This window comes from Neofelis nebulosa, chromosome 4, assembly GCF_028018385.1.
Source record: "Neofelis nebulosa isolate mNeoNeb1 chromosome 4, mNeoNeb1.pri, whole genome shotgun sequence".
Taxonomy (NCBI): domain Eukaryota; kingdom Metazoa; phylum Chordata; class Mammalia; order Carnivora; family Felidae; genus Neofelis; species Neofelis nebulosa.
This window is the reverse complement of record NC_080785.1, coordinates 124,086,041-124,111,717: the sequence shown is the minus strand read 5'-3', so window position 1 is coordinate 124,111,717 and position 25,677 is coordinate 124,086,041. Positions and strand designations below refer to the sequence as shown.

The 25,677-nt window shown below is 40.6% G+C and overlaps 1 protein-coding gene across 8 annotated transcripts in view; it reads left to right on the top strand.

Annotated features, from left to right (window-relative positions):
- Positions 1-11,396: 11,396 nt before the first annotated feature.
- Positions 11,397-25,677, top strand: part of LRRN1 (leucine rich repeat neuronal 1) — a 37,135-nt gene continuing 22,854 nt past the window's right edge. For 2 of the 8 annotated variants that reach the window (XR_009260748.1, XR_009260749.1), the window contains exons 1-4: positions 11,398-11,511; positions 19,130-19,353; positions 23,187-23,286; positions 24,202-24,275. The gene's annotated coding sequence lies outside the window, so the exon portion shown is untranslated. Of the gene's footprint in view, positions 11,512-19,129; positions 19,354-23,186; positions 23,287-24,201; positions 24,276-25,677 lie in introns of all 8 variants that reach the window. The other 6 variants (XR_009260746.1, XR_009260747.1, XR_009260751.1 and 3 more) reach the window with 6 other exon arrangements.

Here is a 25,677-nt window from a genome sequence, read left to right as displayed (position 1 = left end):
AAAATCAACTGGTGGAACTGCTTTTCCTCTCCTTGGGCCGCAGCCTCCCAAAATCACTGCTTGGCTGCCAACACCAGTTGAGCTTGCAAAGGACAAAAAACCAGTGTATGTGTCTTGATGACTATACTAGACAACATTTCTTATATCCCAGGAAACTTGCCGGTAGGTTATCACACATTGTCCCATTTAATACCTGCAACATGATGCAGTTACTATCATTATTCTTATCCTGTAAGTAAGTGGAAGCCTCTAAAGGGGCTGAAAGCAGAGCCCAAGCTCTTGGGCACAGAGACATAGTACATCTTTAGTTACCATGCACTTGATGGATATACCATGTCTAATAATATGGTATCTCACTGATTTCAGATGTCTTTAGAATGCCTTGATGATAACAAGAATGTTATTTTCTAGTCATTGAGAGATGTTACATTGCAAAGATTATGTAAACAGATATCTGTACAATTTAAGGCAGCTTAAGTTTGCTTGCTCTCTCTTCTGATTATTGCAACTTTGTGCTTAGATTCTGTAAATCTGAACTTATGCCAACACTGTAAGCGTTTTCCCTACAACTGCATCTGCAAATACTCCCAACTTAAAAATGCTTCCCCTGAAAGTCTCAAAATACACCCTTCTGAAAAGAAATCCTATATATCTTTGTCAAATATTCTCCTTTTTTTTTTTTGTCTTACAGTTTCCTTTCCTTTTGTGTGAATTGGATGTTCTTATACTAATATACCTAACTGAGGAATTCAATGAAAATGCAAATGTACATGAAGCTATACTCTCTGGGTATAATATTCTTAACTACTAATAATTACAGAGAATATCTTGGAATCAGCCAAGCCCTACAGGAAAATACCTTTAAGCACCGCTACTTTAATTTAATCTTGGAAATGAATAGAATCAAGGAATTTTAGCACTAGAGAGAATCCTAGAAAAATCTAGTTTGGTTGTTTTCTAACTTCAGTCTACAGAGAGCTGGAAGCCTATTTAGCGAATGATTAGCCAACCTGTCCCCATTATCATCAAGGAACAGGGACAAATGAAGGTTGACTGGGAGTTCTGGCCATCTTAAAGGAGCACTGATGGCACTCACTGATACTGTGAGTTGGCCCACTCAGCACCCAGTCCAACCCCTTTCTCAAGATGGCTTCCTGTTCAACACAAGGCCTAGGTTCAGTCAAGCAACACATAGGTACAAGTCAGCTACATGAAAAGGCAGCCACAGGCTGGGGGTTGAAATCTGGCAAGAACTAAGGCAGCATCTAAGAGAGGGCTGTATAGAGTTTCTAGATTCCAAACCATAGTGTGGCAGGTATTAAGTGATGGACAACAGTGACAATGGTGCTTCCTTCTACTAGAATAGGTGCATGGTGGTAGGGCATGTTCTCTAGCTGCTTTGTTCTTGGCTATGCAACATCCTTGCCCATCCTTCCAGCTCTTCCAGAGGCTCAAAGACTAACTAGTACTTTTTAATACTACCCAAACTACCTAAAGTAGATTTGGTTGTTGTAACCAAGAACCCAGACAAATTTCTTTTATGTCTTCATGTGGTATTTCCTCAAGATCTAATTTAACTAAAGAATTCTGAGGGGAATAAAGTGTATGAAAACCACACATTTTATCAGCAACCTCATTTTCCACATAAAGAAATTACACATAAACAAATGGTACCTAATAGGTAATAGATACCTTTACCTATTAATGGTAAAGCTTAGACTAGAATCCATTCTCTCTATAAGCTCACTAAGTGATCTTCCAGGAAGTGACCATGACCCATCCTTGGCAAACTATATCCCATATGATTGCTCAGCCCTTCAGAATCAACTAGGTGGCCCATGCTGGCCCTTCATACATACCTGTCCAAAAGCTCCAGTGTTACAAATTGAAATTTCATTGCTTTTTACATTTCAATGATTTTCAAATCCCTTGCTATGGACTTTCAACTCTTATTTTGTGAATGTCATTGTTATTCTAACAAAATCTGAGTAGTGTTCCTCATATTCTTACTTTCTGAAATATTAAGATATTTGTAGACAGTTCCTGGGATACTACTTCAGTCTGTTTTTTTTTTTAATTTAAAAAAACTTTCCCAATAGGTGTGTTTATGTCAATATGATGAAATGATATAAGCCTTTCAGATTATACTATTATAGCATAGATAGGATTGGACACTATGGATTATACTATAGCTAAGAGCAAGAGCTCTGGTGTCTGGGGCAAGAAATCTACCTTTGTTAATATCGCAATTACTTTACAAAAACAAGAGTGATAATCATACCTCCCTATCTCGTGGTATTGTAAGAATTACATGAGATTCATGCAAAAATTGTACCATGTAGCTACATTTGTGGTGAGAATAGCATAATGCATAGAGTTGTTGAATTACTATGTTTTACATCTGAAATTAATATAACATTGCATGTTAACAATACTTCAATAAAAAAATAATAAAACCAGCCTAGCATATAATACCTGTTTAATAAGAATTAGCTGCTATATTTATTATTATTATTGTTTCCTGACTTCCAATGCCAGACTCTTTAGAGGCATCAAGAGAAACTTTTCTGTAGGACATTTAGCCAATGTCTCAAAGTCTACTGGTACCCTGTTTTCTGCCCAGAAATGAGGGGGATGGTAGCAAGTACAGGTGGTCAGTGTACTCTACATTACACACCACTCACATCATAAAGGCTGTCACAATCTGTGGGACCTTCATTCTGGAAACCCATCTCTCAGAGAGCGTTTCACTATCATACCATCATGAAAACATGGTCTACATCATAGCTTGCAAATTACTTCCTTGAATAGTCAATTTGATCCAGAAAACAACTCTATGAGGAGGCAAGTAAAGGAGGCAAAGTAAAATGTCTTTACTCCAAATTTTCAGAGAGTACATTAAAGAGAAGGGGCAGCTGATGGCACACTGAGAGGCACATGAGTAGGCAATGGTACACTCATATCTTCTGACTTTGGTCCAGGACTCTGTACAGATTTGACGCATATAATGCATGAATCACATATATGAATAGCCAATGCTGAATCAATTTGTTAATCAGAGGTTGCACATTCAAAATAATACAGATAGGTAGCATAAGTGTGTAAATCAAGCTGGGTATAAGGCAAATAGGCAGGGTGTGACTGAATCATCTAAAATTCCCTACCTCCCTAAAGGCATTTACCTTCAAGAGTTTTTAATGTGCAAGCCAACTGGTACACTAACACACTGTTGGTAGGAATGAAAAATGGTACCAACTGCTTTGGAAAGCAGTTTGGCAGTTTCTTAAGAAGTAAAACATATACCTACCATATGATCCAGTCATTTCATGCTTGGATATTTACCCAAGAGAAATGAAAGCAAATATCGAGTCAAAGACTTGAACACAAATACCCAAAGCAGCTTTATATGTAATAGACAAGATCTGGAAACAGCCCACATGGCCATAAATGGTGAATGAATAAACATATGGTGATAAAGATATACAATGGAGTTCTAGTTAGAAATAAAAAACAATTAGTATGCACAACAACATGGATAAATCTCTAACAATCATGCTGAATGAAAGAAATTCTAAAAAATACATATTAATCTATAATTACAGAAAGCAGGAAAGGTTACTGAGTCTAATGATGGACAGAAAAGAAAAGGGCATGACAGGTAAGAAGGAATTAAGTACAAAAAGGCACATAAAACCCTTTAAGGATCATGGATATGTTCATTATTTTTCTTGCAATGACGGTTTCACAGCTATATACAATCAAAATTGCATATTTTGTAGTATGTGTAGATATGTGTAATTTATTCTATAGCAATTATAAAAGTTTACTGCAGCAACTATAACAGAGTACTTCAAAGTGAGAAGCTTAAACAACAGATATTTCTCACTGTCTTGAAAACTAAGTTGGAGATCAAGGTGTCTGAGGGTTGGTTCCTTCTGAGGGCCACGAGGAAGAATCTGCTCCATGCCTCTCTGCTAGCTTCTGGCAGTGGACCAGCAATCTTAGGTTTGATCCTTGCTTTGTAGAGCTTCACCCTGATTTCTGCCTGTGTTTTCACATGGTGTTCTCCCTTCAGATGTATGTCTGTGTTCTAAATTTCCCCTTTTTTATAAAGATACCTGTTATATTATATTAGGGCCCACCCTACTCCAGTAGGACTCAACTATTTACATCTGCAAAGACCCCATTTCCAAATAAAGTCACATTCTGAAGTACTGGGGCTAAGACTCCATCATATGAATTTGTGGGAGACACAATTCAACTCATACTGGCAATTACACTTAAATAAAACTATTTATGGAAAAAAAAATCTACCAAACCAATTAAGCCCAAGTTCAATGGTTAATTTCATGTAATAGTTGAATATTTTTCTTTCTTTTTTCTAAAATTAAGTCATCTCTTGGGATGCCTGGATGGCTCAGTCGGTTAAGGATCTGACTTCAGCTCAGGTTATTATCTCACTGCTTATGACTTCAAGCCCTGCATAGGGCTCTGTGCTGACAGCTCGGAGCCTGGAGCCTGCAGCCTGCTTCAGATTTTGTGTCTTCCTCTCTCTCTGCCTCTCTCCTGCTTGTACTCTGTCTCTCTCTCTCTCTCTCTCTCAAAAATAAACATTAAAAAAATTAAAAAGAACAAATATAAATTTCTTATAGCAACCCACCAGACTCTTTTTTTTAATGTTTATTTATTTTTAAAAGAGAGAGAGACAAGGTACTAACAGGGGAGGGGTAGAGAGAGAGGAAGACACAGAATCTGAAGCAGGCTTGAGGCTCTGAGCTCCAAGCTGTCAGCACAGACCCCCGTGTGGGGCTCGAACTACAAACTGTGAGATCATGACCTGAGCCAAAGTCAGATGCTTAACTGACTGAGCCACACAGGTGCCCCAACCCACAATACTCTTGAGAGTATATCCACAAACTTCTGGAAGGTCTGAGGATCCCAGGGAAGGTTACACAAATATTAGAGAAAGATTCCTGATCTGAAAATCAAGAGAACTAGATTTTAGGCTTGGTTCTCCTATTAACAGGCAGTATGACCTTGAGTAAGGGTTTAAATCTATGCAAATTTCCCAGATACTTTCAAGTACATGGAAGTGTCAGTGTTTTTGAGACTTGGATTTGCTCATCTGTAAAATGAAAGAGTTGAGTCAGATTATCTCTAAGGTTTTTTCAGTCCTCAACTCTGATGGTACTTGCTAAATTGAATTGCAATATGGAGTTGCTTCTAGTGATTAGCATAAGTCACCGTTTAGATATCACATATCTTTCTGCAGCTTTTCTTTCTCTGAAAGTCACAAAACTCAAAAGCTAAGTCCCTTTTCCAAAAGACAGTGTGCATTCAGTGCAAGGTTTTAGGCAGGGACAGAGTCAAGGGCACAATGTGAATCAAATTTAAGAGAATAAGGATTCCAACAGATGATCAGTCTGGTAGATGGGTACTTAGTTATCCATGAAAATGGAATTTGGGCAATGCTTCACTTAGAAGAGACTGTTAACACGCTCAGAGATAAAAAAAAGTGTGAGCGTCTCCATTATAAAAATAAAATGAAATGAGGGCAGAATGCAGACAAACCTGACAGAGGAAGGTGTTAGATGAAATGCAGAGAAAATTCTGTGAGCTTTAGTGTTTCTGCAGAACGTATATAAATCAGTTGTATCTACTCTACCTGCCAATCTTTGTTTTATAGCCTGTTAGGCCCCTAGGACCAAAAGTAAATGTGGATATTAAATTTATGATAATAGGGGCACTGAATTCCAGTACACTAGTCTCTAAGTATTTTCTTATGAGGAAAGATTCTGAACTACCTTAAAGTTTTATGATTACTGAAAGAAAAAGGGTATTACTGAGAGAAAAAGGAGTAAGCTGCTGATGGGGCAGCTAATGGTCTTCCTCTCCCTCCTTGAGGTCTCTGGGAACTTTAGGAAGGTAATGTGTGATGGTATTCAGGTTGGCAATCACCCAGGGACAGTTTTAAAAGGAAATGATCATTGGAAAGCCCCGCTGGGTAGTTGTTTCAAGTATATTTTGTTTGCTATAATGATAGCCTCTTACTTGCCGTATGACTCTGATCCAGTCATTTCCTTCTGCCTACCTTATCAGACTTATGATTAGGATGAAGGAAGATGAGAGCCACAGAGGAGAGATAGGCATATTTCTTACATATGTACCTGTATTTTTACTATAGATCATCATACATCGCAAGATTTCCTCTTCTCCCTTTCAGGCATACACATGGTCTACATTTCCCACATTCCCTTGCTCTTAGATGCAGCTATTTCTCTGAGTTCTTGCCAGTAAAATGTGGATGGAGGCAATGTAAGCCATTTCCTAGCCTAGTCCATAAAATTTTCCCATTTGGTCCCTTCTTTCTCTTTCCCCAGCCTCTGTGTGAATGGAAAGAAAGTCTCGAAATAGAGGAGGAAGACCCAACAGATGGAAGCAGCCATGGCCCTGAATGATCATGAGGAGTCCACCCAGCCAGGAACACACTCCTTTACATGAGTGCAAAATAAACTTGCCATATTTAAACCACCAGGGTTCTTTTGTTGATTTGTTCCAGCAGCTAGCATTCTAGTAACTAATTCGTTAATATGTAGTGAATGCTTGCTATATGCTGGGTGCATACCCATCTCTTTAATTCTCACAAACCCCATGGTATAGATACGTTACAAACACAGAATTTAACTTGTTCAAATTCACACAGCTGTGCCAAGCTGGCATATAAACTTCAGAAGCACGAATCAAGGGCCCTAGCTCATTACCATTGTACTGTACTGCTTATCTCAACATAAGAAACATTACTTAGTACGCAGTACAAAGTACTTAATTTATGTTAGCTATTATTATACAGAGAAAAGAGAAATCAAAATGGAGAGGAAATAATTGAAAAGAAAGAAACTTGACTCTAAAATGTTATCAACTAAAATCTTTATAATATAAGAGCAAAAAACCCAAATGACCTTTTATTTTTTATTAAGGTCTGCCTGTCTAATCATAAGTAGTAAGAAAAATAGAAAAAATTGAATGTTAAATTGCTAATCCAAACTATTGTTTATGTATCTATAGTTCAATAACTAAAATAGACATTTCTTACATGTATGTTTATTATAATGTGTTATAGCCAATAATTGATAAAGCTCTTATTTCTCACCAACAGAAGATTGTGGAATTATATGGTCATTAAGCATTATAGTTTCAAAGACTTTAATGATATGAAGAAATGCTTGTGATATAATGAGCTCCAATCACATAAAGACATTCATTTATTTAATTTATTAAATTCAGTGATTGAAAAATGTTTAATGAGTACTTAATACATGCTGAATGCCGGGCTAGGAGTTAGCCATCTGGTCTCTGCCTTCAAACAGTATACAGTCTAGCTTTCTAGTGTAGGCTTTGTCAGCAGACTGGCAGAGCTCTTTCTAGAGCTTAGTTTCCTTATCTATAAAATAAGGAGGTTGAATTAGATAATTGTAATGGGCTCTATAGCAATTAAGTTCTACAAGTGGAAACAGGATTCTTGATCTCATCCCTCTTACTGGTGCTAGAACATCACTTGTTGTATATGTGCTGCCGAAGCAAGCACTAGAACATCATTTGTTGTATCTGCAAGGTTATAATTCAACTAAGATTACAACAGTACCATATATTTCCTAATGTGAGTTCCATTTAGGACAAAGAACCATCTTGGTTTGCCTGGAATGAGCTGTTTCCTGAGATGTGAGACTTATAGGCCTATTTCCTAGATAGTCCCAGGCAAACTAAGATGACCGGTCACCTTAGTTCCATACCAAATTATTAGACTTAAATGCAAAAAAAAAAAAAAAAAAAAAAAAAATTACAGAAACCTCAGTTTTGTGGTGTGTTGGGATGATATTGTGTTGGAATGAATTGGTATGAAGAACAAAACTGGAAGAATAGGAATTATATATAGTAAACCTACTCAGTTGTCAAAAATTCTTAGGGAAACAACACATTTGGTATGAAATTTAACAATAATCACAACAGTCACATAATTATGAGCTGTAGAGTCATCATTCTCTAAGAGCTTGGTGGTGTTTGTTTTAAAACTATAATATTAACTCAGAGCCTTGACTCCAGCACTCTATTGATATTTCAATTAGAGAGAATATTTTCAACTTTTAAAAATTGTGGTTTTAAATGGCTTATTATTACTTTATTCTCAAAATACAGATGTTCTTTTAAAAATTATTCTAATATGATCACCATCTAAAGTCCCATCTTTCTTTTTTTCCCCCTCATTTACCACATAGATCACTGCAATTAGGCTAATACCAATTATAATGTTTCCTCAAACCAAAGCTAAAGAACCTCAAGGGGAGCTTGGGGGGGAGCCCAGAGGGATCTGTAGGGTCCCAACATGGCCAGCTCCAGGGGCAAGAACTCCTTATATCAGTAGAAGGATCTGGCTCTCTTGGGAACTCTTAGGCCCTTCTATCCATTTCTACTGTCCTCCAAAGCCTCCAAGGTCTTCTACAATGGCCCAAATAAATGAGTATTACGATAAGTCCTTTCCCACTAATAAATTTAGAACCCCAGGACTGGGTGACCTCACTAGGAGTAATCCAGACAGACTTCTAAAAAATAAACAAGTGAGTTTGGTTTAGTTATCCTGGGCCATTGAGTAGCTGCATCCTCTTCATTCATCCCTACAGGTAAAGAGTCACAAAATGACAGTTTCTAAAATTTGGACCAGTTAGCCATCCAGGCAGTTTATTAAATTTTCCAACCACTAGACCAAATTTCAGATTTCTTGGTAATTGCTCTGCCTACATTTGTCCTCTTCTGTCCCACAGCAATCTTCCCCAAACCAAACAATCCCTGTCCTCCTGCCCAAGTCCCATTTCTTCCTACTGACAATTCTCCTTCTGCCTGGAGCCAAGTAACTGCACTGGTCAAGTAGAAACTGGCAGAGCTTCCATTCTTACTCTTGCCTTGGGGAAGAGGGAAATACGTTTAAATAAAAGATACTGTTTTTAAAAGAAATGAATTGAAGAGTTGGGAGACAGTCTGTTTCCCTCATTGGAAGTGCTAATGCCTTTAAGATATTCTGTCACCTGTGTGACAGTTTTGTGAATTAATTATCCCATCTGTTTGAGCTGATGTTTGGCTTTCGTCTTCACTACCTGGATAATAATGCCTACTGCTTCCATTTGCTGACTGCTTACCAAGAACTGCACCAAGAAATTTTTGTGCTTACACTTTCTCATCAGCACAACCCTTTGGGACAGGTACTGTTATTAACCCCACTTTATAGCCAAGGAAACTAAGGCTTAGAGGGGTAAAGTGACTTGCTCCCAGAGGGACACATCTCATAAATTGCAGTGTTGGGATTTAAAGCAATGTTGGCCTCACACACTCATGCCTGAATTGGTTTCTTCTTAGCTGGGCTTCATACCATTCTCATGAAGTCTCTTCCCAAACCTGGAGGCTGTTATCCATCCTGCCTCCCAGAAAGAATAATTCCCCATCATCATTAATCGCTTCAACTGCCCCCCTCCCATGACACATCTCTGTAAAGCCCCACAATGCAGGGTGCAGCATCAACTCCCCTCCTCTCCCAGAAAGACAGCTGGAAAACCTAAGGGAGACTCCCTAAGAAACCTGTGTTCTATCTTTCCCTGATGATTCACCAGAGCCCTGCCTTCTTTCAGACAAACTCTAACCTGCGTATAACCAGTATCAGAAGGGGGGAAAGAGACAAAAATGTGAATCTTGAGAAAGACTCAACTTGCTTGGAAAGTTCTTAAATCCTATTCACTTAGAGGCAGTACTCTCCCACCCTAGTTGCAATGAGCCTTTTTGCATAGCTCTTCTATTCTTTACCTACCTTCTGCCCACAACCCTAATATCTTCTTTCCCTAAAGGTTCTAAGGCACACTGTGACCCACTGGAAACTACATGATAGTTTCAGGATAACATAAAGGGGATGGACATACAGAAGCATTGTATTTATCAGACATCTAGGAAAGACATCAAGAAATGCAATAAAGACCAAGATATACGATTATTATTAAATTTACACTATGTCTTCAAGGAATTCAGAAGATAGATTCTGTAATAATGTGTCCTTCCAAATTCTCCACAAATTCTAAGCTTGAACATGATGAGGAAATGTTACCACATTCGCACCCAAAGCTGTTCAGTAATGAGGGGTTAATAATTGCCTAGCTTAAAGCAGATTCCTCAGCGACAAGTACCAAAGGCTTTTCTCGAGCCTGGTTCTAAACCGGACTCTGGAAGTTGAGATTCAGGTTCACGTGCAGTTTCCAAAGGCCCATTTCCACCTCTTGCTCTCAGACACCCCCCACTCCGAATACACTGCATTCCCAATCGGTTTCACACGTAACAAATCAAAAGGCTGTAATTAGAAAGTTTCAGAATCATTTTTCCTTAAATCGGAAGTGGCTTCACCATTCATTTAAGTGTCCGCAAATACTACTTCCCGCGACAAGGGCACCAGCCAGTTGCACAGCCACCCAGGTAGGCAAACACACAGCCCAAGTAATCACCATGCATTTTAAGACGAAGGTCAGATTTCATACTTTAACCTGGCTCTCTCTCGGGTTGAATTTTGTCTGCTTCTCTGTCTCTGAGCCCAAGTTCTATGTTGCGCAGAGATTGGGCCCCATTGTACCTTACTGGTCTCCCAGCAAGTGCTTTTTTTTTTTTTCTTTTTTTTCTTTTTTTGGTATTTCTTTTGCTAAGAAACGGCACTATGCTTTGCCTCCCTAACCCAGCCGCAGCCTGCCGTCCCTCAGACAAAAAGCGGCGGCCCACTGCTCCCTGCAGCGGCCGCGGCGGCGGCGCAGGGCGGCCGGGCCACCCGAGACCAGTGGCGCTGCGCCTTTGTTGGGCGGGCTACAGATGGTGCCCCAGCAAGGGGCTGAGCCGGAGGCTGGAGGCCAGGAGGGGGAGGCTAGGAAGGGGGTCGGGCGGGAGGGGAGGAGACCGCGGAGCAGCCAATAGGCGTGCAGCCCATCAGCTGACCGCTTTTGCTTACACCAGGTGCACGCCGGCTGCGGGGAGCACAAAGCGGGACGCACCGAGGGCGCCGGCAGCGAGCCGGAGAGCTAGGCGAGGCCCGTGCGCCCGCGCCTGCAGCGCCCTCCGCGTGGGGAGAGGGGCTGGTGGCGTTAGCCCAGGCGGCGGCATCCGCGCGGTGGCATCCCTAGTTGCCCCGGGCGCCTTCTTCGGGACCTGGCCTCTCTCGGACTCGCCCTCTGCACCCCACTTCTCCTGCCCTCCTCCCCAATCCTGCCTGCTTCTGCCCCGACCCCCGAGAGTCGGACTGAGCCCAGGCCCGCGCAGCAGCTGTTGCTCGTGTCGTTGCCTCGCCTCCTGTCTTGGTGCTCTGCTGGGAGCCCCCCGAGGAGCCAGTACGCGCTGCGGGTTGGGAGGGAGGCGCCGCTCAGCCGGCAGTCCTCCTCCTCCTCCTGCTGCCGCGGCGGGTCCGTGCGCACCCCACAACCCCGCCAGCCGGGCCTCGGGGTAAGTGCGCTCGCCTAACCGGGCGGTGGCGGAAGGTTTGGGCGGCTGCAAGGGGGAAGTCGAGGCAAACTTGGCGGCGTGGCGGGCCCCACAGGGTATGGGGAACTGCGGGATAAGATCGCGGGCCTACGGGGGATCAGGGGGCGCGGCTCACGGAGCTGGAGAAAATGACCAAGTCGGGGAAATGGCAATCTAGTAACCCTTTTCGCATCTTCTCACCAGCCCCCCTCCCCAAAATACCCCACAGGGATGGGGGAGAGTAATAGTTTGGAGTGAAGGCGAGGCAGAAATGGGCAAAAGGCAGTGGCAGGAGGCGAGCCCGCTGAATTTCAGGGACCAGCGCGGGGGAGGGTGTCGCCCGGCGATCCACAGGAAGGAGGACTGCTGGGATGTGAACGGGTAAGACAGCTGGGGCCGGAGAAGAGCGCGTAAAGGGGGTCTGGGGAGTTGGAAAGAGAAAGGAGGAGATGGGAAGGAAGGTGGCAGGTAGTGGGAAGAGCTAAGAGGAAGCATGTCTTGGTGGTGGCCTTGTCGTTAAAGAAAGGGGCAAGGGACACAATTCACAAAGCACTGAAGTGTAATGAAGCCCGAGCATTCGGAAGGACCTACCCAATTTTCGGGCAGCGTAATTGGGGGAAAGACCTTATCCTACATATTTTGAGTCCAGAAGGGGTAGCAGCCTCAGGAGGCTTGTCAGGGATGCTGAAATGTCAGGGAACCTCGGTCCGTTCCAGGAACCAAATAGGTGCTGGGTTCCCGCTCGGCCGGGGTCAGAGCAAGGAAAGTTTGCCAGCGAGTATCCTCTGTGCTGCGTGGAGAGGGGTGTGGGCAGCCCCCCACTCGGCGTTTCCAAGGGACCTGCTGCGACCGCCTCCCGCGGTGGGAGTCCCTGCCTGGCAGGCTGGGGTGGTGAAGAAAGATCCAACCGCGGGAACGGCGCCACGCGCCCAGGACCGGTGGAAAACCCGTCCCGGGACCCTTTCGAAGGGGTCGAGGTAGATATGCGGAGTGAGAAACTCGGAGGTGGTACCTATTCTGGGTGAGGGGGATCTTACCTGCTACGTTCACCGCTGTATCCCCATGGCCAAATACAGTGCCTGGGAATGAAAGAATGAATGCATGAATGGCCAGGGTGTGAATAGTTTTGAGGCATTTGAACTCCACAGGCAAAAGCCAAGAGTCCGAGAAAATGGATCCTTCCCTAAATCTCACGTCACCATTAGCATTTTCATTTCCAGACCTACATAGTAAAGCAAAGGCTTGATTCAATGCGGGAACAGGTATTGCTGATTTGGGTTTTTGCTTGTAGGATTTTCTGAAAGACGGTGTGTTGTTTTGTTTGGCAGTGTGCTTTGGCACGATAGTCTAAATAATATTACTCAAATATGCTTATTACTTCATTTTTAAGAGCTAGAACTAGAGATGTTGAAAGTTCAGGAAGGCACTTTGATCAGTATAAATCTAGAGTAAAAGTGGTGTTGTTGGCTTCTTGGCCATGAGTGTCCCGAAGTCTCTGATTTGCATGCAAATGTGAGCGAATCCTGGCAGATGTCTGGCCTCATCCATTCACATGAAGGAATTTGAAAAGACAAGGAGTCTTTAGTTAACAATAGACCTTAAGAAAATGGAATAAAGGCGCAGTGTGAGTTTTTCTGTTTAGGAATTTCATATCTTGCTGACACCTTCAAGAGCCAAATTCTCTGAGTGCTATTGTGTTGAAAGCTCAAAGTACTACATGCTCTTTACCTGGCTGTGTATTTTTGTGCAACATTGAAGCTGCATGTTCTAAGTTGGATAATGAGGAAAATATTTATATGAAGTAGGCTGTAACTTTAATCCACTTCTGGTGGTTTGAGGTGATTACTGAACTGCCCTTTCAACTTTTAGAGTTTCTTTTCTTTTCCTTTTAGTCATTTTATCTCCGGCTCACATTTGCTCTCCATCCTCAGAGCTAAAAGATAGTTGTAATTGACATTCACTAGAATGTTCACTGTTCAAGCAAAATTATTTTAGTTCTTAAGGCATCAAACTTGTAGAAGTGAAGGTGATGAAATCAGCATGTTCCTAGTCACCTGACGGGTTTTCGGGCCACAGGACAAAACCATGAGTGGAAGGCAGTCCAAACTAGGGGAATCTCTGCCTTGTTTAACATTAGCTAATAGACCACTGCTTGCTCACCTCCTAGAGTAGTGCGACTACTGAACAAAAGGCCAGCGGTGTGGGCTGCACGTGAGCCCTGGGATTATACCTACTGACAAGCCAGCCTCCTTGGCCTCTTCTTTTGTCAGTCTGAAACATTGTTGAAGAGAAAAAAGAACCTATTCACTAAACAGTGCTTGCCCAGTATTCTGTATATTCACTGAAAGGGACATTAAAATCCACCCCCCACCCCAAGACAACATTGTTTTGAGGGCTCAGTGTTTGTGGGGGAGGGGTGCACAACAGATGTTAGTCTGCTATTTTACATGTTTCCTTTAAGTTATTTTTGCTGGTTCAGTGACTTTTACACATAAGGCAGTTTTTTTCCCAGGAGGGGAAAACTGAATTGAGTCAAATTTAAGTAAGAAAATGTTAAAGCCAAGATTTCATTTTATGTTCTTAATGCTATCAAGAAGACTTCTTAATGCTATCAAGAAGTCAGAAAGTAACAAATCATTAGAATACACACATATGTGACTTAAGCCTGAGATTCGGTCTTCATTATGGACTTGAGAGTTAACTATAAAATACAGTTGACTTTTCTAAATTAGGCTGTAAACTATTTTACTGTAAATTATCTAGGTATTTTTGAAACAAACCTGGTAACTTTAAACTGACCACAGCCTCACATTTGTAAGAAATTCTCTTTGGTTATTATCCTGCCTATGTGAAATCTTTGCCAGTCTAATGAAAGGGAAGATTAGAACATAGTCCTTGGCAAATAAAAGTAATAAAGTACTTATTATTGTAAAAAAAATCACTGTGCTAAATAAAATCTTTGACCAGATCTAACTGCAGACTCTGCCGCTGAACAATAACACACGGAGCTCTGGATAGTGTCTGGAATTCAAAAACAGCAAGAAAAAACTCACCCATTGATCTCTCTCTGGTTGGGCCCTGCTAAGGCTAGCTTCTTGACCTGAATTGCTAGAGCAATTACCACATATCCTAAAGCAGTGACACTCATGGCAACAAACTGGTAGGTACTAAAGAAAATCTGCCTCTACAGAGTTATAGTGCTACTTTCTAAGCCAGTTGGGTATGACTATAAATAAACAGAATGGTGGGCTTTTTATGCCACCATAAATAATCATATATCATAAATAAAATATGGTAAATTATAGGATCTGCATGTCATTTTTTGCTAGACTTTCATAATGCTTTCTTAAAATTTATTTTAGGCTACAAAATAATAGTTCTTTGAATGATTCACTTGAGCACTAATGTAAGGTTGCTTAACTATTATATTTAATTTTTCAAAATTATTATGCTGAATATCTACTTGGGGTTAAGCCAATCTGGAGATAAAGCAAATTCCATTTTAGAATCATATTTTGGTTTCTGGGAACAATGGAAGTTTCTTTGACTCATGAATATAGCTTTGATTAATATTTTATTCAGGGTGAAAATATAATTATATAGATGAAGTCAGGAAAACCCATATTCTCTCTTGCTTTTGGCTTAAAATATAGGATAGAGACAAAAGTTAAACCCTATATGTAAAATTCAATAGTTACTGTCCAAGGGAACCCTTTGCTCTACAAGTCTTCTCAAATGAAATTTGTTTTTTTAATTTTTTCTTTTAGGATATTACCGTTCACCTATTTTATAGATCTGTTACAGACTGTGGCCTCCAAGTGTTAAACCATAGACAGACATGTTATAAATAGTTCATTGACATTGCATTTATGACACGTGATAAAATATTATAGTATATGTTTCCAGAGCCATGGCACCTACAGAACTGGTACCCATATTATTCAATAATTAAAGTCTATACTATTTTGTGGTACATTGCTTTTTGAAAAAGAAACATGTAGGCTTACATCTTTTTTTACTTTTTGAATATTCTCCAAAGGTCTAGCAAAGGTAGAATGTTATCAGCAATTTTATTAGTTATTTAGCTGGGAAACAAGCTACTGTCTAGTCACAGCTAGGTTATCTTAGCTGTTTCTTAACCCTGCCAACCCTGTAACGTGATAATGTTGAGTGAATAGCTCTGGAAGGACTAACTTTCAGTGAAACTGCTAAAGGGTTTGAGGAAGCTGTGCTTCAAATGCCATAACTAACAAACATTGAACTTGGATCGAACCACTGTACTTACCAGACTGACCGTCATCCCTGACATGCAGAGAAACTCAGCTTAAACTTTCAGTGATACACACTGAAGTTCCATCATTTTGCACTTAGGATGCTGGTGCATCTACTTACAACACTTAGTTTTGAAAGCTATGGGATGAAACTGCTTTTATGTGGCTTATTGCCTTCCATTTACACTCTTTATTGCAAAGGGTTTGGAATGTTATTTGAAAGCTTCGATTAATATAAATGAGTCGTAATTTTCCGACCCAGGCCATCCTGCCTCTCATCTATTATACCACTGGCAGACATGTGGACTCCACAGCTGTCCCCTCATTTGTGTATGAAACAGACACACTGGTGGCATTTTTTGGTTCCCATAGTTACAGTAACAATATACATGTGACATGACGCCCTTCTACGGGAAAGGTTTTTGTGTTTTGTAGAACTGGGAGTAAAGGACAACGAAGTAAAGTTTGGGGGATACATAAATTAATCTGCCATTGTTTTCTGGAGCCACTTGTTTCAATCACGGGAGGAGAGCTGTCCCTCAGTGGTGTCCAGAAAAGGGCAATTGCAAGACTTCGGCTAACAAAGATTTCCAAGGGAGGCATTTCCAACAATGCCTAACCTCTATAGGAGAATGTCCATTAAATATTCATTTCAAAATATTTGCTCTTCCTATTTATGACTGCCCTTTGTGAGATAATGTATTAGCATAGTCATTTTCAATTCATACAGGAAAAAAAGACAGCACCAGTATTAGCATCCATCTCAGTAAGACCTAGGAGACAAAAAAATCAGTTTGCACTATTAAGCAGTAAGCACAAAGAGAGAATCTTCATTTAGGAACACTAAAAAGCTTTACAAAGAAAGAAAGGTTGCTTAATTGGTTTCATGCCTATAATTTTCCCCTCTAGAAAAAAATGTTAGTGTGGCAATAAAGAATATCATTAACCTGCATTGTTATTTCACAATAGTAATAAGTCTTAATTTGCATCCATAATAATCACTGTAATCAAGTACTGTCCAGGGAGTCAGGAAGGCGCAGGCTCATTTCCCAGCTCTGACACTAATGCCTGAATGTGTGACCTTCTAGATGTCCTGCAACCCACCTGGTACTTCATGTCCCTAACTGAGTTGTTTCAAAGGATGCAGAAATGCTAGAGGTGTCTAGTATTAGCACTGCAAAGAATTTTATTTCTGCTCTAAATGCCACGATTGGACGGAGAGCTAAAGGTCTGGGGAACATAGCCATGATGCTCTTTTCTGCAAGGTATTTTTTCTGGCTTCTAGTCTCACAGCTAAGAGATTTTTTTGTTGTTCTTTTAAAAATTTTCTCCTCCTAATGTGATAATTCCCTATCACCTCACCTGGGTCTTCTTGAGGGAAATAATTTTACCTGGGATACAGGAAGCTGTTTATTTTCTTGGAACACTCGTTCACCCAGTGAATATATACTGAGCCCCAGCTGTGTGCCAGGCATTATAGGAGGTACTAAAACCAAAAGAAATTAGCTTGATTTTTCTGCAGCTTGTACATTAAATCCATCAGAAGCAGTTTGTTTCCATCAGTCACATATTCTTCTACAAATAGTTATAGAGTGAAGAAGGCACTTTGCTAGATCTAGCACAGGGGTTTTTAACTGGGGGTGATTTGACCTCCCCACCCCACCCATGCCTACCTCCAGGAGGAACTTGGCAATATTTGGAGACATCTTTGGCAGTTGTCACAACTAAAGGTGGGGGATGCTACTGGCATTTAATGTGTAGAAGCCAGGGATGCCGGTAAACATCCTAAAATGCATAGGATGGTCCCCCCATGGCAAAGAATTATTTGGTCCATTGTCAATAGTACCAAAGTTTTGACAAACCCTGTTCTAACAGACATTGACTCTGCCCTGAGTCAATGAAAGTGTTATAGAAAGGAGAGTGACAAGTACAATAAAGTGGGCTGTAATGGCAAAAGTGTGAGCTACAAAAGTACAGAAGCAGGAGCGTTAATTCAGATTTTGGCCATTGGCAAAGGCTTTAAGAAACCTTCTGGTTAATTCACAGAACAGGCTATCACCTGCAACACAAGTATTTGGCAGGAGACCATTTTAAATCTAGCCTCACTGAACACCAGTGAGTGGGATGGTTGCTTTAGAGAGGGTAGACGCCTCTGAATTGGTTAGAATTCAGAGTGTCTTGAGCAAGCAGAAGAGGAGGCTAGAAACATAATCAAAGTCAGTTGCAGGAAACATGTAACAGCACATGCTGCATAAAAAGAAGATGGGCTGCACTGACAAAATGAATAGTGCCTCATGTTTTACAACTTCACATTTTGCAGAGTCCTTAAATGTGTATCTCATTTGACCTCTACTATTCTGAGACACCAAATATCACTCTTTCTCTCTTTTTTCAATAACTAAGGGACCAGAGCCATGGAGCGGTTTAGTGTGACCTTGGACAAGTCACTTAATACATTTCTAAGTTGTAAAAGAAAAAAGGTTGCAATTTTCTTTTTCCTAGCTTAAGTTGAACTTGTGTAAGATCATACATTCTGGGATAAGACCTGAGGCTCCTTGCTTGTACCAATCCTGTTTCCTGAACTGTGGTGACAGAACAGGTAATATGACAGTGACTCAGCACTTTAGCTCTTGGGTTACCAAGGAGAGCAAGGACCTGGGATGTATCAGTTAAAATGTATCATGCAGGGAAATTTAAGCTGGGTTTCCCAGACACCTAAGAACTAATCAGACTTTCTCTCTAATGTCTTACCTTAAACTGACCTTAGAGGCTTAAAAAAATAACTTGTGACAAGATGGGAAGAAAGGTTCATAGGCAAAAGATGGCTAGGATAAGAAAATGAGATAGCCCAGAAGATGAAAGAGAACTGAGGGTGTTCTGCCTACAAAAGAAAAGTGATAGTGGCATGGTTTTCTGGTTTTGTTTGGCAGGGGTATTTTAACTTTGTATATACATACACACATGTGCACACACATACACACAAACAGGAGACATACTTGATTTCATACTGAGAAGCGTATGTTTTTGTTTCAATAATAAGACTTGTTCATCAAAATGAGCTTTGTAAAGAGCCTTCTCTCAAGTTCTTAAAGATGTAACTTCTCACTTCTCTGGGATAGTGTAACGTTCTCTTGTGAGAAGCTACATGACCATTTAAGGTCCTTTTCACCTTCATAATTCTGTGATTTCAATGAGTGCTATAGTTATATAGGACTTCAGCTCATGTCTCCAGAACACTGATGGAATTTATAGTAACTCATCCAACCATGATAGAACCACTGAAGACATTGGAGTGGCAATTAACTGGATTTCTCTGCTTGTTCTTCCAGCTCATTATGGTTCTGTGCAGTAAGGACTGCATGTAAAGTTTAACACTCCCAAAGGACTAGTTAGTTCTGCTATGTCCTGTGGGGACAACCTGTCTCTGGAATCCCAGCCAACCTCCTCACATACTCACAAACTCATCATTTCTCACCTGGGAGACCAGGTGAAAAACTTGAGTGTCTTCAAAGCCATCTGAAGGAAAAAACACAAAGTACATGAGCAAATGCAGGTGAGATATTTTTCCCTTCATGCATGAAGGATAGCACTGTCAAAATAGAACCCTTGTAAATAAGCTTACAAGCAGCTTCACCCTCAGGAGTGACAATGGAGTGAGAGATTCACTCCATACACAAGAGATGCTTTAGTAATTAGGAGGAAAATATTACATAGGGCTCCTGAATTATATCCCCAGAGCCCTACTAGATTACCTAATACAGAGTGTAGTAACAGTAGGAGAAAAGTAATGATACCCAACATTGTGTGTGCCTTTCCACTGTGCCGGGAACCATCCCATGCACCTTCTATGCATTAACTCATTTAATCCTTGCAAAAACTGTATAACGGGGATACCCACTTTACAGCTCAGGAATAAGGCACAAAACAAGTAACTTGCCCAAGGTCATGGTAGTGTGTACTCAGTAAATATTTGTCAAATGAATGAATGAATAAGCATCTGCTTTAGACGTGAAAGTCTTTTATTTGAATGCTCAGTTTACAGCAGCCCTGCTTCCTAGGCAAGGTGCTTTCAAGAACTGGCTCTGTGACTGTGGATGACAGATAGTCTCAGAGCTGGTAAGTGGCAGAGCAAGAATGTGAAGTTGGGCCTGTCTGACTCTGAACCTGCACTGTTAAAGCACTGGGCTGTGTTTCTTCATCTTTATTTGCAACTATAAAACAAAAGGATTGGATTGGACTAGCTCTCATAGCCCATTTGGCCCTAAAAAGTCTGTAATTCCATTACTAAAGTAGAGTTTCTATAAAATAGAACATGATGTATTTTATTATTTAAGTTTCTTTTTAATTTTTTTTTACATTTATTTATTTTTGAGAGACATAGAGACAGAGCACAAGTGGGGGAGGGGCAGAGAGAGAAGGAGACACAGAATCCGAAGCAGGCTCCAGGCTCTGAGCTGTCAGCATAGAGCCCTGACGCAGGGCTCAAACTCACAAACCGTGAGATCATGACCTGAGCCGAAGTTGGACGTTCAACCAACTGAGCCACCCAGGTGCCCCCATTTTATTATTTAAGTTTTGAGTCAACTTTGGTATTTTTATTTAGCCAATCACTGAATTATTCTTTAAAATTATATTGGTGTTATTAACGGCATATTTTAAAGTCATATTTAAGGTAAAAAAAAAATTTAATGAGCCGAAATACCTAAAGATTGCATTCTCCTAACCATTATTACCATCACACTGCGTATTGTTATATCATCAGTGTCTGAATTTAGAGGGTTTCTGAAAACCGAAAAGCATCTTTTTGTTACACGGAAAAAAGACAGAAGTAAAATGATTAATTTTGAGGAAAGTTACTGTCTTGGATATTTGCAGATTGCTGAATCTTATGAAAAGTATTGAATGATTTTTTACAAGAGCTTAAAACTGCTAGCAATAATGAAAACTATTTAAGATTTGCTTCTAAAGAGTGTTTTGCTTTAAGGGATCTTTCTGACATGCAGGTGATACATCAGAACAATGTGAGTCACTACCATAAGGGTTATAGGATGTATAGCCCAAAGCAGGGCAAAGAGAGTGGATAACTAGACAGGACTTAGAGTTGAGAGGAATTACTTCCAAAACTGCATCTTAGCTCTGTGGTCTGGAGTCATTTCAGTGAACCTCAGTATCTTCATCTGTAAAATGGAAATAATAACAGACCCTGCCTTACAGAATCACTGGACTTATTCAATGAAATCATGCATATATAGCCTTTTGCACAGTTCCTGGACCCCAAGGTAAGTAAACAGTAGTAATGGGTAGGAGTGGTATTATATTGAAATCTAACATTTCTGACTAAATGGTGTAGGCATTCCAAGGATCCTTACTCAGAGGCAAGTGAACGGACTTTAAGAGATAACAAGATTCAGACCAGATGTTTGGAAAGTCAGTAGTTCATAAGTAGTCTACCTTTGTGGTAGACCCCAAGAGAGATTTACATTTGCCCAGACATTCAAGAAATCTTATATCAGCTTATGTGCTTTAGAAGAAAAGGCAGACGGATGAATACATTAGAGACTTTTTTGTTTGTTTCCAAATTATGTTCTGTATCCACTCTCTTTTCTCACTTTGAAAATATTACAATGCCCCAAAGTCATAATTCATATAATCACATTTTCTAACCAGAAAGAACAGATTCAGTTCAGAGCTACCATTCTCCAAAGAGGAACTGAATTCAAGACATTGCCAGAACTAACAGACCCATAAGCTTCAACTCTGCGGGATCCAGTGTTATATGATAAAGTTGGGGGCACATAAAACTCTTAAAACAATGGCTAGCATCTTGTAAGTGCTCGATAAATCATGCTGCTACCATCGATATTATTGATTTTTGGTATCATCGTCTACATAACATCACTTTCTTGCTTCTTGACCAAACTGCAAGGCTCCTGTTTGGGACAAGATGAGAACCCAATGCGGCATAACCAAGAGTCCTCTTGGCTGCTGGGTTAGTACAAAGCAAGAAAAAATCACCAGGCAAGCCAAATCAGGTAACCCTTAAGGAGACCCCTGGTAGGCTGACAACAGGGACAGGTTGCTATGACTTAGCCTCTACCCTGTTACAGCTAGCAAATTGTCATATGCACTTGAAGGACAAAGTTGAGAGTATGCATTAACTGCCTCATTATTCTTTGAATGCTTTGGGAGCTGGAAATAATAATTTTAACAAAGAACCTCACGTTCACTGTCTTGTTTAACCTTCCTCATCAAAGTTTCCCAATTGATAGGTGACTGCATTTAGGGGTAACTGAAGATATCTGTACTCTTACTTCTGGGGGATAGCTAGAACCACCACCTACCTCCGGCAACCCTTGTACGCCAATAAATAGCATGTTTTTAGTGTGCTTAGAGGAGTACACAGCAACTCTGGGAGGTATTATCCCCACTTTAAAAGAGAAAAACAAACAAAAAAACCCTGAGACAAGGAATTGACCCAATACCTTAAAACTAGAAAGTATATAGGACCAGGTAGTCACTCTGGTTTTCCCCCAGGCTAAGTTCGTCACACTGGCCTTGATTTTCACATGTTTGCTTGTCCTCACTTCAAGTATATACTTTAGGATTATTTATTTTCACTCTTTAATAACACCATCAACAGCAGCTCCTTGAGGGAAAAGACTCTGACTTACTTAGACTTGGATCCCTGGCACCTATAAGAGCACTTGGCACATGGAAAATGCACTTAGCAAATAGTCCATGAATGAAAGAGGAAAGGGATTTCCATATATCTATTTCACTTTGTCATACTGCTTTTTCTAAAAATTTTTTACAAAATTACTTCCTATGCAGTTTGGTAGAAACGAGTAGACTATAAACCAGTATTCTATCAGAGATGTACTGCCTTACTATTTTAGAGAGGTTATTACTGAAAGTTGAACTCATTTGGGGATGCTTTTATGATATTAATGCCAAGGAAGTGTTATTAATCAAAAAGTATTCATTAAATGCATGTAGAATATCAAGTGCTATTAGAAGGGTGATGTGGGGGATGAAAAAAAAATGTACATGGTGTTAACTTCCATCCCAAGTGAGTTTTGAGACTCACTGGGGAGAGAGAATGAATAGAAACAAGACAGAAAATGATTAAGTGATCATCTGTGGAAATTCCACAATAAAACAGAGCTTAGATGAGATGGTTCCAGGTATGAATCTCAACTCTATCACATACTGGCTGTGTGATCTTGGTTAAAGGACTCAAATTTATTTGACCCCCAAGCTCTCTCATCTACACCATGGAGGAATAATATGAATCCACAGGGTTGCTATAAGAATGTGTGGGAAAGCTTGTTACAGTGCTTAGAACATGACGGTTACTCACTTCAGTCATTTGGCAAATATCAACAGCACCACCTCTGTGCAGGTCTTCTGTGAGCTGGTGATACAGTTGTGAGCAAGACAGATGAAATGTGGTCCATTCCCACGTGGGGCTTGCCATCTGATAGAGGTAACAGCATTAATCCATTAATCCACAAGTACCTGTGGGAGTATGGCTGTATTAAGTTCAGTGAAAGAGAAGTGCACAAGGCCAAAAGCGAATATTACATGGAGGATTCTAAGAGAAGTCCTTCGTAAAGAAGTGACATTTCAACCAAAATCTCAAGGGTGAGTGAAAGTTATGGAGGCACAGGGAGTGCAAGGGAAGAGCTTTGGAAGCCAAAGCCCAGAGGTTTGAAGGACCTTGATGGGTTTGAGGAACAGAGAAAACCAGTGTGGCTTAGAAAAGAAAAAAAGGGGGGGGAGATCATAAATCTCAAACTTTCATTTGCCCATTCCTCCAAAGTACACTTGGAGTTTAGAGAAAACAGAATTACTAGTTAATATGAAGTTTGACAAAAGGAGACTGTGCATTATGCACGGAAGGGATGAGATGTGTTGAATTTAGTCAAGGAAGGGGGATGATGACAGAAGGCTTTGAATATCTGGAGAGAAATCACATAAGCAGGGATTCAGGAGTGGCTGAATTGAATGGCGTGCTAGTGCATGGCATGTTTGGACTGGCACACACCAAGCTCCAAGAGCTAAAGGGCACACAGGAAGAAAGTCTCTACTTCATTTCTGTGTGACTCTTGGTTAAAGATATAATGTATGTGAAAGTGGCACATAATGTCTCGTAATTTAGTTTACCTTCTTTTATTTTCTGCTTTCTATTGCTTATTTTTCCCTTGTAATACAATCCCCTTTTATTATAGATGAACTCTTGATTAGGGCACAAGCTAATTGATAGCACATCACCTGTGTTGCCCACAGATGGAATTTTTTTTTAATACTAGTTTGGGGATGCCTTTAAAAATCCCTCTTGCTTGGAATGCAAATGCTTCATGTATGAAATATTTTTGTTCATGATCTCCATTATGTACAGCCACATCTGGCTGGTGTTAACATGAAAGAGGTGACGGATGTTGAGTGTTCAAGATCCTCCAAGAGATTTAGATGGTAAGTAATTTCATTAGTGCATAATGACCATAAAACCTAGTTGTTATTGATTTGTCCTCCATGGAGAGATCTACTTTTCTGCCTCATCTCAATCATTATGGTTCATAATGCAGAGATCATTTCAACACTGAATTGCTAATGCATGCCCTTATAATAATTTGTGTTAGTTCCATCTTTGTATTGACATATAACTAAATTCAGACACTATCACCAAGTAGTTATCAAGGAGATAATAGTGGAGATAGTCACTTATTTTTCAGTAAGATGCAGAGTTAACCTTCCATTTGTACTGTGTTTTATGGTAGTACATCTCTGGCTCCACTGAGCCCTTTCATTTCATTTTTGTCTCTATGCCTCTTGAGATCTTAAGTCTTCTATACTAGACCTTTATGAGACAAACATCCAACTTCTCTCTGGTTATAACTTTACTCCCAAACTCCAAATGCCTGCTGGCTATTTTCACCATAAAAATCACATCCCAGAAAGCTAAAAGGGAGGCACTGGTTTTTAGGATACAGAATGAGCTGTGGCTGTATGAGAGTATCCCATAGCCTTGTGCAGAGGAACAAAGCCTCCACAAACTGGCCCAGCAGAGAGAGAACTGGTAGAGAGTGCTCTCACCTTTCTCTTCCCACCCAATCACATAAATGGAGAAAGTCAACCCACTTTCAAAGTGAGGTCTTGCTCTTGCATGCCCCTGTCTTACTTTGGCAATCACTAGCATCAGAGTCAAACAGGCTCAGTGCCTTGATACTATTTTTAACTCTTCCTCCCCCATTTTTACATCTAGTCAGCTGTATATCTAATAGTTACCTCTCCACTTGTCAGTCTCTATTGTTTCCTAAACATGGCCCTTCTCTGTTCTTACCACCATGATCGCAGTTCCATTGCCTCTTTAGCTTAATGCGAGTGCTTCTTAATGGGTTTCCCTACATCCATTATGTACCCTCTCCAGTCTGTCTTACACACAGCTGATGGATCAGTGTTTCTGAATTATAGACATGATTCCCTAGTTCCCATTACAAGACATTTAGTGGTACCCACTTGCTGTGGGATTGTGCTGGATATTTTCTATACCCTTCCAGATCCACCCTACCCTTCTCCACTTTGCTTTGTACTCTGGGAATCAGACTCAGATGGACTGCATCAATGGGTCCTTTGCCATCTGGCTTCTTGTTGGCTTTTGCTTCTTGCAGCAGCTAGCCGAGGGGTGTGAGTCGGTACCTTAACCTTATCCATGCCCTGTAAATGGTCCCTTTTCAAAACTCCCTTTTCAAAAACTCCTTTTTGAATGCACCATCTGTTTTCTGCTAGGTCTTAAACAAGGATAAGAAATGAAAGAAAACTCCTTAGTGAAGCATGAAAGGCCCTCCATATCTAGGTACCATCCAACCTTTCTATT